The sequence below is a fragment of the Oncorhynchus tshawytscha genome, linkage group LG03 (genome assembly GCF_018296145.1).
Source record: "Oncorhynchus tshawytscha isolate Ot180627B linkage group LG03, Otsh_v2.0, whole genome shotgun sequence".
Classification (NCBI taxonomy): domain Eukaryota; kingdom Metazoa; phylum Chordata; class Actinopteri; order Salmoniformes; family Salmonidae; genus Oncorhynchus; species Oncorhynchus tshawytscha.
The window spans coordinates 30,880,909-30,895,227 of NC_056431.1; the positions used below are offsets into that span (position 1 = coordinate 30,880,909).

General features: G+C 44.3%; 1 protein-coding gene across 3 annotated transcripts in view; it reads left to right on the plus strand.

Moving 5' to 3' along the window:
* LOC112234346 (transcription factor HIVEP3) overlaps positions 1-14,319 on the plus strand; it is a 93,021-nt gene that overhangs the window by 41,027 nt on the left and 37,675 nt on the right. The window contains exon 1 of one of the 3 annotated variants that reach the window (XM_042314267.1): positions 4,687-4,852. The exons of the other annotated variants lie outside the window; for them this stretch is intronic. The gene's annotated coding sequence lies outside the window, so the exon portion shown is untranslated. Of the gene's footprint in view, positions 1-4,686; positions 4,853-14,319 lie in introns of those variants that run through there. 3 annotated transcript variants of the gene reach the window in all.

The window sequence follows — 14,319 nt, forward strand, 5'->3', positions numbered from 1 at the left end:
TCTCTCCATTTCGCTCTCTCTCTCTCGAAATGTCTTTCTCTGCAACTCAGAACTCCTTTAATGCTTAACAGAAAGAGTAACATTATGGTAAACAGTGTGTGTGTGTGTAAGCCCTCTGTGTGTACTTGAGTATACTCAAACAACAATTGCACATGTGCAGCCTCTCTGGTTGCTCTGTCAAATTTTATTTGTCAAATGTGCCGAATACCACAGGTGTAGACTTCACTGTGAAAAGCTTACTTACAAGCCCTTTCCCAACAATGCAGAGCAAAAAAGAAAATAATACAATAAAATAACAATTATGTGACTATATACAAGGAGTACCGGTACAGTGTCAATGCGAGGTAGTTGTGGTAATATGTAGGGGTAAAAATTACTAGGCGATCAGGATAGATAAACAGAGTAGCAGCAGCATACGTGAACAGTGTGAAAGTGTTCCTATGTGGGTGTGTGTGTTTGTTGCGTCAGTCTAGAATGTTTGAGTGTGTGGGTAGAGTCCAGTGAGTATGCATAGAGCCGGTGCAAGAGAGCTAATAAAAAAAAAGGGTAAATGCAAATAGTAATGTTAGCCATTTATTAACTGTTCAGCAGTCTTATGGCTTGGGGGTAGCAGCTATTCAGGAACCTTTTGGTCGCTCCGGTACACATGTTGCAAACACTGTCAAGAATCAACATGTGCAAGAACATTCATATCAACCTTACAGTTGCGCAATAACAGGCACATGTTTATATCTTGTGATCTGTTTGACTCCGAAGATTAAATTTGGCACACATGCTCAGGGATATGAGTTTAGCTAATCCACACGATAGCTCAGACACCACTGGCCCAATTTTGACGAAACATATGTGAATGATGTGTCTTGCCATAGAAATCTAGCATTTCCAAATTTACACTGATTGGCCAGATGGTGGGCTACAACGAGATACAGGGAGAGGAGCGTGATCTTTCAAAGGTAGCATTTTCAAACTTTGAAAGGTCACGCCCCTTACCCCGTTTGACCTAAAGTCATGAAATTAGGGACATGTGTTCCTCTCCTCACAAGGAACAAATTTGACTCGGGACCCATGTCTTCCATGATGGATTTTCCACCATTTAGAATTTTGTTAAAAAAACAAACACTACTCTTCTGGCATGGAATGGTTGATCATCACAAAACTTCATATGTGGCATATATTTACAATGGTCTCTCAACTCAATATTTGTCAGACTTGTACCTAAAACAACATGGCTGCTATTGAGCAATAAACATTCATGTGGGCGTGGTCTGGCACTTAAATGCATATCAAAAAATCTAATGAAATTGTATTTGTCACATGCGCCGAATACAACCTTACTGTGAAATGCTTGCTTACAAGCCCGTAACCAACAGTGCCGTTAAAGAAATAGAGTTAAGAAAATATTTGCTAAATAAACTAAAGTTAAAAAATGTAATAAAAAGTAACACAAGATTACATTACAATAACGAGGCTATATACAGGGGGTACCGGTACTGAGTCAATGTGCGGGGGTACAGGTTAGTCGAGGTAATTTGTACCTTTTTAGGTAGGGGTAAAGTGACTATGCATAGATAATAAACAGCAAGTAGCAGCAGTGTAAAAACAAAGAGGGGTGTCAATGCAAATACTCCAGGTGGCCTTTTGATTAATTATTCAGCAGTCTTATGGCTTCAGAGTAGAAGCTGTTAAGGAGCCTTTTGGACCTAGACTTGGCGCTTCGATTCCACTTGCCATGCGGTGGCAGGCAGAACAGTCTATGACTTGGGCGACTGGAGTATTTGACAATTTTTTGGTCTTTCCTCTGACACTGCCTAGTATATAGGTCCTGGATGGCAGGAAGCTTGGCCCCAGTGATGTATTGGGCCGTACGCACTTCCCTCTGTAGCGCTTTACGGTCAGATGCCGAGCAAGTGCCATACTAGGCAGTGATGCAACCGGTCAGGCTGTATAACTTTTTGAGGATCTGGGAACCCATGCCAAATCTTCTCTCCTGAGGGGGAACATTTTTTGTCGTGCCCTCTTCACAACTGTCTTGGTGTGTTTGGACCATGATAGTTTGATGGTGATGTGGACACCAAGGAAAACTCTTGAAACTCTCGACCCGCTCAACTACAGCCCTCTCAATGTTAATGGGGGCCTGTTCGGCCCTCCTTTTCGGGTTGTCCATGATTATCTCTTTTGTCTTGCTCACATTGAGGAAGAGGTTGTTGTCTCTGACCTCCCTATAGGCTGTCTCATCGTTGTCGGTGATCAGGCCTACCGCTGTTGTATCGTCAGCAAACTTAATGATGGTGTTGGAATTGTGCTTGGCCACGCAGTCATGGGTCAACGGGGAGTACAGGAGGGGACTAAGCATGCACCCCTGAGGGTCCTCAGTGTTGAGGATTAACGTAGCAGATGTGTTGTTGCCTACCCTTACCAACTGGGGGCGGCTCTTCAGGAAATCCAGGATCCAGTTGCAGAGGGAGGTGTTTAGTCCCAGGGTCCGTAGGCTATATGGTGTTGAACACTGAGCTGTATTCAATGAACAGCATTCTCACCTAGGTTTTCCTTTTGTCCAGGTGGGAAAGAGCAGTGTGGAGTTTGATTGAGATTGCATCATCTGTGGATCTATTGCGGTGGTATGCAAATTGGAGTGGGTTTAGTGTTTCCAGGATGATAGTGTTGATGTGAGCCCATGACCAGCCTTTCAAAGCACTTCAGGGACACCAATGTGAGTGTTACGGGTCGGTAGTCATTTAGGCAGGTTACCTTCACATTCTTGGGTACAGGGACAATGGTTGTCTGCTTGAAACATGTAGGTATTAGACTCGGCTAGGGAGAGGTTGAAAATGTCAGTGAAGACACTTGCCAGTTGGTCCGTGCATGCTCTGAGTACACGCCCTGGTAATCCATCTGCGGCCAAGTGAATGTTGACCTGTTTAAAGGTCTTGCTCACATCGGCTACGGAAAGCTTGATCACACAGTCGTCCGGAACAGCTGGTGCTCTCTTGCATGCTTCAGTGTTGCTTGCCTCAAAGATCATAAAAGGCATTGAGCTCGTCTGTTAGGCTTGCGTCACTGGGCAGCTCGTGGCTAGGTTTCCCTTTGTAATCTGTTATAGTTTGCAAGCCCTGCCACATCCGACGAGCATCAGAGCCGGTGTAGTGGGATTCAATCTTAGCCCTGTATTGAAGCTTTGCCTGTTTGTTCGTTCGTCTGAGGGCATTGCGGGATTTCTTATTAGCGTCCGGCCTTCACCTCTCCCTAGTCCGTAGGAGAGTTGCAGGAATAAGACTAACTACCAATTTGATGTCACGAAATTGGGGAGAAAATGGGGTACAAGTTTTTTTTTTTTTAAATCTATATATAAAATAATGTAATAATCAATGTGTGACGACGTGGTGCACACAAAATGTACTTTTTTGCTTAAGTTTTCATGTACCGAATAAAGATCTAAGTTCAATGTTTCTCCATCACTTTTTCAACTCTACCGATAGTTTAGTCACAAAAACTTTTGCGTTAAATAGCAAATGTGCCTACTATGGTTTTGGCACGGGCACTGTAGAAAAACAGCTCGCAGTAGGCTGTGCGGGTAGGCAAGTCTGCATTATGAGAATATTATGGATAAGAGAATATTTGTATTTGTCAAATGGCAGTCAAGCATCGATTATCATGTCACCAGAATAAGACACTCAATATTTATAGGAACAGAGCATCAAGCTCATCACCATGCACTTTCAGCACCCTGTGAAACATCATAACTTATTTAATCTGTAACATAATAAACTGGATGTCTCGAGTTGTAGTGGGAGGACCACACACCATATCATCACGTGACATGATGGTTATTATATCAATATTTGCTCGTAAAGAAATTTCCACTGTCATTTCTTACGTAATTAAGTTTACAGACACAAACATCCCACCATGTCGAACAAAAACATTATCTGTCTGCATTTATAAAATTCTACTGAAACTTCCAGTTTCCATCACAGCTGTCATAATTTTTTTTTTATACGATATGACTTTTGTGGATGGAAACGTGGTTATGAGTAAGACATGGAATCCAAACAAATGGACAAAACCCACCCACGGACACTCCACTCCAATCCGAACCCAATAAGTATGCAGTGTCAGTTCTCTATGTCTGACAAGTAGTATGGAGCTGCGGCTCAGAGTATTGTTTCTTTATCCTATGTAATGTATTCTCATTGAATTTGGGGATAGTTTTTTTATCCATGTTCAGAGTTGTTAGGTTTATATCCCATCAAGCATCCTGGTATTACCAGGTTCTGACCACTAGATGGTACTGTTAAAGACATAGGAGAATATCTCTCCCTAACACTATTTCTGCATTATGGCAATGCAGTGTACTGGCCTGGGCAGAGCGGGAACAGAGGGGAGGCTTTTGTGAACTGTAAACCAACTCTGGGTCTGAATGGAGGTGTTTGTCGCTATGGGCAGAGAGTTATTACTTAGATTGGCTGGGCGGTGGTGTGGGAAGACCCCTGACATCCAGCAACCTGTTGCCCTAGTTTGAACACATTTAAACGGAGCTCCCACCTGTTGACTCTCCCCTGAGCCTGTGTTTGTGCAGGGGAGTGCCCAACGGGTTAGACTTCATTAGCATAGTTTAACATAGTCACAGCGGTTACAAAGATCCGTTGATATGGCGCCCGGTTACACTCAACGCACCAATAGTGATGGCAGGCCTGGGATTCTGCTATACGAGGGTAGCTCTGGAGGGAATTTGAATGGGTCTTTCCCTGCCTTTCATAGTGTTGCTTCAGCCACTCGGTTCCTGATGTCTTGTCGGGTTTTGGATTTTAGTTGAAAGTGATGGGATGTCTTTGCTCAGTTGTTGTGTTGTACTGTGAGTTATTCCATTTTTCATATGACTCCCTCTCTATTTTCAAATTCTCATTCACCTCAGATTATGGTGACTTTAGAAGGACTTTATTGGCTCTGTGGGACTATAGGCTGAGTGTGAGTTTTCTCTAGACTGAGAGAGTGTAAGTAGAGGAGTGTGAAAGATGGGGTGAAAGTGTAAAAATATTTGCATGCTGTCCAGACGCCTACGCAACAGCAGCGAAACCTGTGGGTGGAGGGGGCAGCGGCGTCTATAAATGACACTTCCTCTTTCTATTTTTGTCTTCTGTTTTTCCCTCATGCCATGATGCGTCACATTTTCTTTCTTTCCTTTGTGTATCTCTTTTGTCAGTTCTATGTCTCTGGGTTGGGTTCAGACAGCTACTGTGGCAGTTGAAAAGACTTAGACCGACACTAAGTGTTTGGTTTACTTCTGTTTGCTTTCTGTGTGGGCCTTCTTTGGTTGTCTGCCAGTGCATGTTCACAGCTGGGTCGTTTCACCAATTCAGTGCCTTTTGAGAAGTGTAATTTGGTAAAATTCTGTCATAAAGAGCACATGTTCAACTTCATAAAAAAGGCATGTTTTCCCAAATAAAGAGGTTAAATAAATAAATGTGGCTATTAAGTGGCAAATATAGTAACAGGATTGACAGTAAAGGGGTTGACTATTTATTCTTAAATCAGTCATAAATTCCCTTGTAACAAGGGGAATGGAAGCTTGTTGAGGTCATACAATAAGTTTTGTAGTGATTCTTATGATGATGTAAAGAATATTTGCTGGTCTGTGGTGTGTAATGAGGAGCAACCAGACACTGCACTTGACACATTTCTGAAATGGCTTATTCCAGTTACTAATAAGCAATAATGACTGTAAAAACTGTCAAATCCCCTTGGATTGATGAGGAATTGAAAATGGTATGGTTGAGAGGGATGAGGCGAAAGGTATGGCAAATAAGTCTGGCAGCCCAATTGATTGGCAAATGTACTGAAAATTAAGAAATCATGTGACTAAACTAAATAAAAATAAACTATACTATGAAAGAAAAATAAATAATATAACGAATGAAAGTAAAAAGCTTAGGGGCACCTTAAATTACATTTTGGGGAAAAGGCAAACTCGGCTCAATCATTCATTGAATCAGATGGCTCATTAATCACAAAACCCACTGATATTGCCAACTATTTTAATTATTTTATCATTGGCAAGATTAGCAAATTTAGGCATGACATGCCAGCAACAAATGCTGACACTACACATCCAAGTATATCTGACCTAATTATGAAAAATAAGCATAAGCAAGTACTTTTAAATTCCGTAAAGTGTGTGTGGAGAGGTGAAAAAGTATTGTTGTCTATTAACAATGACAGGCCCCCGGGGTCTGACAATCTGGATGGAAAATTACTAATAGCGTGCGATATTGCCACTCCTATTTGCCACATCTTCAATTTAAGCCTACTAGAAAGTATATGCCCTTAGCTTCCCTCCAGGCCTAAAGTCATTCTGCTAGTAAAGCCCCCTTTATTGGCTCAAATAGCTGACTAATCACCCTGTTACCAACCCTTAGTTAACTTCTGGGAAAAAAATGTGTTTTACCAGAGTCAATGCTATTTTACAGTAAACAAATTGATAACAGACTTTCAGCACGCTTATACTGTAGGGAAGGACATTCAACAATCACAGCACTTACACAAATAACTGATGATTGGCTGAGAGAAATTTATGATAAGTTTGGGGGCTGTTTTGTTAGACTTCAGTGTGGCTTTTGACATTATTGATCATAATCTGCTGCTGGAAAAACATAGGTGTTATGGCTTTATACCCCCTGCTATATTGTGGATAAAGAGTTACTTGTCTAACAGAACATAGAGGGTGTTCTTTAATGGAAGCCTCTCCAACATAATCCAGGTAGAATCAGAAATGCCCCAGGGTAGCTGTCTAGGCCCCTTACATTTTTCAATTTTTACTAGCGACATGCTTTGAGTAAAGCCAGTGTGTCTATGTATGCAAATGACTCAACACTATACACGTCAGCTACTACAGCAGCTGAAATGACTCCAATGCTTAACAAAGAGCTGCAGTTAGTTTCAGAATGGTTGGCAAGGAATAAGTTAGTCCTAAATATGGGACAAATAATTCACTAAACCCTAAACCTCAACTACATCTCGTAATGAATAATGTTGAAATTAAGCAAGTTGTCATGGTCAAAACATATTGATACATTAGCTAAAAGGGGGAGAAGTCTGTCCAAAATAAAGTGCTGTTCTGCCTTCTTGACAACACGATCAACAAGGCAGGTCCTACAGGCCCTAGTTTTGTCACACCTCGACTACTGTTCAGTAGTGTGGTCAGGTGCCACAAAGAGGACTTAGAAAATTGCAGTTTGCTCAGAACAGGGCAGGACGGCTGGCCCTTAAAAGTACACGGAGAGCTCTAACATTAATGACATGCATGTCAATCTCTCATGGTTCAAAATGGAAGAGAGATTGATGTCTACACTACTTGTTTTTGTAATAAGTTTTGACAAGCTGAATGTACCTAGCAGTCGGTTTAAACTACACAGATCGGACATCCATGCATACCCCACAAGACATGCCACCAGAGGTAACTTCACCCCAGGAAGAGTAGCTGCTGCCTTGGCACCAACTAATGGGGATCCCTAATAAATACAAATACAAACTGGGAGTGGCAATTGAATGCAAGCTTCACAAAAAAAATGTAATTACTAAAACAATTTTACCCTGTCTATCTATGCTCGACCCACTCAGTTTCCCACCAGAAACACCAGAAAATTGCCAAAAACAGTAGAACCAGCTCACCTGCTTTTATTTATAAAAAAAACAATTGTATTGTTTTATATTGTGGTGGTACAACATTCAACCCACATAATGTGTAGTGCATTTAATGTTTTATTTCGAAACCCTTTTTTTCAGAACCGATCTCAAAAGCACTAATTAGCCAGCACTAGGGAGTTTTAAATACTATTATTAGTCTATTTCTCCCTATTTCTGTTTGTCATTCTGTCCTTTTTTGTCAAGTGTAGGAATCCTCTGCAGCATAGAACTGCCCCAGTGAGATGGAAAAGAAAAAGGGAAAATGAGAGTGGGGTCCCCAGAGGGTGATAATGTCAGATCTGGCTGAGAATAAGTATCGATTGGAATTAATAACAAAAGATTCACATGCAGGACTCCATTAGTTGCCAGAGAAGCTTGTCAGCTTGAACCTCTCTTTCCTTCTCACTGGAGTGGAGCTGTGTGTTTGTATGTATTCATAGGTGTGTGTTTACTTTTGTGCTTTCTACCTACTTAGTTAAGGCAATACTTTTCCCTGTAGGCCTATGTGTTATGAAAAAGCTACGACATCCCTCAGTGGCAGTTCCTTGAGGATAGTCTATCTGCAGCGTTGAGGTAGGCCTTCTTGTAAGGGGTATCTGTTTTTCACCCCCAGCCTACACAAATACAAAAAACAGGCAGAAAATGGGACAGACCCAGGCAGTGGCCCTCTATGTAAATGTAAACTAGGTGGGCACAGTCTAAATGGATCCTGTTTTTATCATAACACCACAGTCTGTGCACAGAGAGGGTTGGTTTAACGTAAACACACATCTTAAATAGGCTGCCTTCTGGATTGGAGGAATTCTTCAGTCTGCTCCTTTTTGGCCCATGTCTCCAGTTTACGGGGTGCAAGTCCGAAAACATGCCATCTGTATTGCTGTCTGTCAACAGGCAACAGGATAAACAGTAATAGCAGCATAAGTGATGAGTCAAAAGAGTTAGTTCAAAAAGGGTAAATGCAGATAGTTAACCAACAGTCCATGTAGCTATTTAACTAACCATTTTGCAGTCTTATGGCTTGGGTGTAGAAGCTGTTCAGGGTCCTGTTGGTTCCAGACGAGGTGCATCATTACCACTTGCCATGTGGTAGCAGAAAGAACAGACTATGACTTCGGTGGCTGGAGTCTTTGACATACCGCCTGGTATGGACGTCCTGGATGGCAGGGAGCTCGGCCCCAGTGATGTACTGGGCTTGTACGCATAATCCTCTGTAGCTCTTTCCGGTCAGATGCCTAGCAGTTACCATACCAAACGGTGATACAGCCATTCAAGATGCTCTCAATGGTGCAGCTGTATAACTATTTGAGGGACCATGCCAAATCCTTTCAGCATCCTGAGGGGGAATAGGCGGTGTTGTGCCCTCTTCGCAACTGTGTTGGTGTGTGTATGGACCATGATAATTCCATAGTGATGTGGACACAGAAGAACTTGAAGCTCTCAACCTGTAGGCTGTCTCATCATCGTCGGTGATCAGTTTGGAGGGTGCTGTGGTGTTGAATGCTGAGCTGTAGTCAATGAACAGCATTCTCACGTAGGTGTTCCTTTTGTCCAGATGGGAAAGGGCAGTGTGGAGTGCAATGGAGATTGCGTCATCTGTGGATCTGTTGGGGTGCTAGCGAAACAGTCTTGTAGCTTAGCATCCCATTCATCAGACAACTTCCGTATTGAGCGTGTAACTGGTACATTCTGTTTAGACTTACGGTCAGATTTGCCAAATGGAGGGAGAGCTTTATATGCATATCTGTGTTTGAAGTAAAAAAAATTCACCTCTAGTTGCACAGGTGACATGCTGGTAGAAATTAGGTACAACGGATTTCAGTTTTTTCTGATGCACTAGGATCGCCGCCTCTGGGTGAGCATTTTCTTGTTTGCTTATGGCCCTTTTCAGCTCATTGAGTGCGGTCTTAGTGCCAGCATCAGTTTGTGTTGGTAAATAGACAGCTACGAAAAATATAGACGAAACCTCTCTTGGTAAATATCCTGAACAAAAATATAAATGCAACATGCAGCAATTTCAGAGATTTTTACTGAGTTACAGATCATGTAAGGAAATCCTTCAATTGAAATTAATTAATTAGGCTGTAATATGTGGATTTCACATGACTGGGCAGGGGCACAGCCATGGGTGGGCCTGGGAGGACATACGGCCACCCACTTGGGAGCCAGGCACACCCAATCAGAGTGAGTTTTTCCCCACAAAAGGGCTTTATTACAGAAATAAATACTCTTCAGTTTCATCAGCTGTCCGGGTGGCTGGTCTCATGATCCCGCAGGTGAAGTAACTGGATGTGGAGGTCCTGGGCTGGCGTGGTATGTGGTTGTGAAGCCGGTTGGACGTACTGCCAAATTCCCTAAAACGATATTGGATGCGGTATATGGTAAAGAAATTAACATTCAATTCTCTGGTAACAGCTCTGCTAGACATTCCTGCAGTCAGCATGCCAATTGCATGCTCCCTCAAAACATGAGACATGGCATTGTGTTGTGTGACAAAACGTAACATTTTATTGTGGCATTTTATCACCCCGAGAAAAAGGTGCACCTGTGTAATGATCATGCTGTTTTAATCAGCTTCTTGATATGCCACACCTGTCAGGGGGACCGATTGGTCTACTCTCCAATGTAATCTCGTCAGGTATCCTGCACGTCGGCTTCTATAGCTCCGTCTCCTCCTTCGAGTGTCTGGTGATTTGGGCCTGGTCCAGGATAATCCATGTCTTTTGCCTCCAATTCATTGCAGTAAAAGTCCTCGGCCAAATTCCTTTGTCATTTGTGGCATTATTGAATTTCCTACTTTCCAGAGTGTCACTGAGCTTGCAGCCTGGTCCCCAGCCCTTCTCATCATCATGCCAATGTGTTGCAGCTTCCCTGTCAACAGAGGCTGTATTGTCCCTACCTTCCGCCCACCCACTGTAAGCCCCACTCCTTCCCCAGTTTGAAAAACAGAGGACAAAAGGATGGGTGAAACCCCCTCTCTGGGAAGTACAGTATGGGAGGTGTGTGCTGGGGCTGCCGTACGAAGGCCACAAAGATCACATTCATCCCAAACACAATACAGTACAATACTATAGAGGCCCTTCGGCCAGGACAGGACAGGACCGGCCCCAGGCCACCACAGCACCACAACGCCTGCCTGCTACACAGAGTTTGGGGTTAGGGTTAGCATTGAATGGGACTAAAAATAGAGAGTGGGACAGCGAAAAATAGAGAGTGGGACAGCGAAAGGGTTGAGGGGAATGTGAGTAAAAAGAGGAGAGTAAGAGAGGAACCCCTCAACCCCTCAACTGAAACTAGCCAGCTAACTACCAGCTATCAGTCAGCAAACCATTCCTAGCGGTCATCAGCTAACCTTTAGCTCAGAAAGCTCTCGCCAGTTCGAACAACGCGACTCTAACCAGAGCATAACGGACCTATTATTTTTATCCCCGGATTCCCACCGCAAACGGAACTTTTTCATCTGGATCTTCACAACTAGCTAACTAGCTAACCGTAACACCGGATGACTACTCCTGGCTAGCGTCTCCATCCACTTAGCTTGAAGCTAGCCCGGCCATAGCTCCTGTGCTACCACCGAAGCATACTCCTGGGCTACAATATCCGGACCCACGACCAGTCTATCGATGTCACCGCATGAAGAGGCATAAACAGACTTAACCCCCATCGCGACGTCCCCCAAAGGCTAACTTTCTAGCCCTTGCTATCTGCTTGCTTGCTAATTCGGCCTGCTAACTGCTAGCTTGTTTAGCCCCGGCCTGCTAACTGTCTGAATCGCCGCGTCCCCAGCCAGCCCATCCACTCACTGGACCCATATTTACTTTCAATCTCTTTTCGATTTTTAATTCGATTATACCTTCCGGTAACCTGCCTCACCCAATGTGATACGGAATCGCTATTATTTTAAATTTTTAGAACACATTCCTGAACCTCCAGAAGCCAACTAGCTACAAGCTATTTAGTCATTGTTAGCCACTGCTAGCGGCTTTTACCTTCTGCACAGCCAGCCAGTTTTTTTAGCCTGGATAATACTCGCCAGTCTAGCTTCCCTGTCCCATCCACCACTGCCCCCTGGACACTGATCACTTGGCTACATAGCTGATGCCTGCTGGACTGTCCATTAATCACGGTACTCCATTCTGTTTGTTTGTTTTATCTGTCGGCCCCAGCCACACTCAGGCTCTGTGTGTAGTTAATCCGACCCTCTCTGCCTAGTCAACGCCATTTTACCTGCTGTTGTTGTGCTAGCTGATTAGCTGTTGTTGTCTCACCTACTGGTTTAGCTAGCTCTGCCAATCAACACCTGTGATTACTGTATGCCTCGCTGTATGTCTCTCTCAAATGTCAATATGCCTTGTATACTGTTGTTCAGGTTAGTTATCATTGTTTTAGTTTACAATGGAGCCCCTAGTTCCACTCTTCATACCCCTGATACCACCTTTGTCCCACCTCCCACACATGCGGTGACCTCACCCATTATACAACCAGCATGTCCAGAGATACAACCTCTATCATCACCCAGTGCCTGGGCTTACCTCCGCTGTACCCGCACCCCACCATACCCCTGTCTGCGCATTATGCCCTGAATATATTCTACCATGCCCAGAAATCTGCTCCTTTTATTCTTTGTCCCCAACGCTCTAGGTGACCAGTTTTGATAGCCTTTAGCCGCACCCTCATACTACTCCTCCTCTGTTCCGCGGGTGATGTGAGGGAAACCCAGGCCCTGCATGTCCCCAGGCACCCTCATTTGTTGACTTCTGTGATTGAAAAAGCCTTGGTTTCATGCATGTCAACATCAGAAGCCTCCTCCCTAAGTTTGTTTTACTCACTGCTTTAGCACACTCTGCTAACCCTGATGTCCTTGCCGTGTCTGAATCCTGGCTCAGGAAGGCCACCAAAAATTCTGAGATTTCCATACTCAACTATAACATTTTCCGTCAAGATAGAACTGCCAAAGGGGGAGGAGTTGCAGTCTACTGCAGAGATAGCCTGCAAAGTAATGTCATACTTTCCAGGTCCATACCCAAACAGTTCGAACTACTAATTTTAAAAATGACTCTCTCCAGAAATAAGTCTCTCACTGTTGCCGCCTGCTACCGACCCCCTCAGCTCCCAGCTGTGCCCTGGACACCATTTGTGAATTGATTGCCCCCCATCTAGCTTCAGAGTTTGTTCTGTTAGGTGACCTAAACTGGGATATGCTTAACACCCCGGCAGTCCTACAATCTAAGCTAGATGCCCTCAATCTCACACAAATCATCAAGGAACCCACCAGGTACAACCCTAAATCTGTAAACAAGGGCACCCTCATAGACGTCCTGACCAACTGGCCCTCCAAATACACCTCCGCTGTCTTCAACCAGGATCTCAGCGATCACTGCCTCATTGCCTGTATCCGCTACGGATCCGCAGTCAAACGACCACCCCTCATCACTGTCAAACGCTCCCTAAAACACTTCTGTGAGCAGGCCTTTCTAATCGACCTGGCCCGGGTATCCTGGAAGGACATTGACCTCATCCCGTCAGTTCAGGATGCCTGGTCATTCTTTAAAAGTAACTTCCTCACCATTTTAGATAAGCATGCTCCGTTCAAAAAATGCAGAACTAAGAACAGATATAGCCCTTGGTTCACTCCAGACCTGACTGCCCTCGACCAGCACAAAAACATCCTGTGGCGGACTGCAATAGCATTGAATAGTCCCCGCGATATGCAACTGTTCAGGGAAGTCAGGAACCAATACACGCAGTCAGTCAGGAAAGCAAAGCCCAGCTTCTTCAGGCAGAAATTTGCATCCTGTAGCTCTAACTCCAAAAGGTTCTGGGACACTGTGAAGTCCATGGAGAACAAGAGTACCTCCTCCCAGCTGCCCACTGCACTGAGGCTAGGTAACATGGTCACCACCGATAAATCCAAGATTATTAACTTCAACAAGCATTTCTCAATGGCTGGCCATGCCTTCCTCCTGGCTACTCCAACCTCGGCCAACACAGCTCCGCCCCGCGCATTTACCCGCCCAAGCCTCTCCAGGTTCTCCTTTACCCAAATCCAGATAGCAGATGTTCTGAAAGAGTTGCAAAACCTGGACCCGTACAAATCAGCTGGGCTTGACAATCTGGACCCTCTATTTCTGAAACTATCCGCCACCATTGTCGGAACCCCTATTACCAGCCTGTTCAACCTCTCTTTCATATCGTCTGAGATCCCCAAGGATTGGAAAGCTGCCGCAGTCATCACCCTCTTCAAAGGGGTAGACACCCTGGACCCAAACTGTTACAGACCTATATCCATCCTGCCCTGCCTATCTAAGGTCTTCGAAAGCCAAGTCAACAAACAGGTCACTGACCATCTCGAATCCCACCGTACCTTCTCCGCTGTGCAATCTGGTTTCCGAGCCGGTCACGGGTGCACCTCAGCCACACTCAAGGTACTAAACGATATCATAACCGCCATCGATAAAAGACAGTACTGTGCAGCCGTCTTCATCGACCTTGCCAAGGCTTTCGACTCTGTCAATCACCATATTCTTATCGGCAGACTCAGTAGCCTCGGTTTTTCTGATAACTGCCTTGCCTGGTTCAACAACCACTATGCAGCCACAACAACTATGCAGACGACACCATTCTGTATACTTCCGGCCCATC